The following is a 334-nucleotide window of genomic DNA, read 5'->3' on the forward strand; positions in this document are numbered from 1 at the left end:
CCAGATGAGACACAGCGGCTACACAAAGGCTTCTGGGATTTGAAGTTGATCATGTGACCTCTCGCGTTCCGGCGCAGCGAACAGTGTCATAGATGGACTACAAATCCCAGCAGGCATTGCGCGGGCAGCCGCACTGCGTCCAGCGCTCGCCGGTGCCTTCAAGCTGCATGCTGATTGGCTGGTGAGCCCTAGCCCGCCCACTGCACACGATGATTGGGTTAGACTACTAGAGAGCAGACTAATCATAAGCCAGTCCTTGCCCTTCCGCGGTCTGATTGGCCAATGAACAGACCGACGAGCTGATTGATTGCTGATCCACCAATCGCCGCGGAAG

The sequence above is a fragment of the Rhinoraja longicauda genome, chromosome 28 (genome assembly GCF_053455715.1).
Source record: "Rhinoraja longicauda isolate Sanriku21f chromosome 28, sRhiLon1.1, whole genome shotgun sequence".
Taxonomy (NCBI): domain Eukaryota; kingdom Metazoa; phylum Chordata; class Chondrichthyes; order Rajiformes; family Arhynchobatidae; genus Rhinoraja; species Rhinoraja longicauda.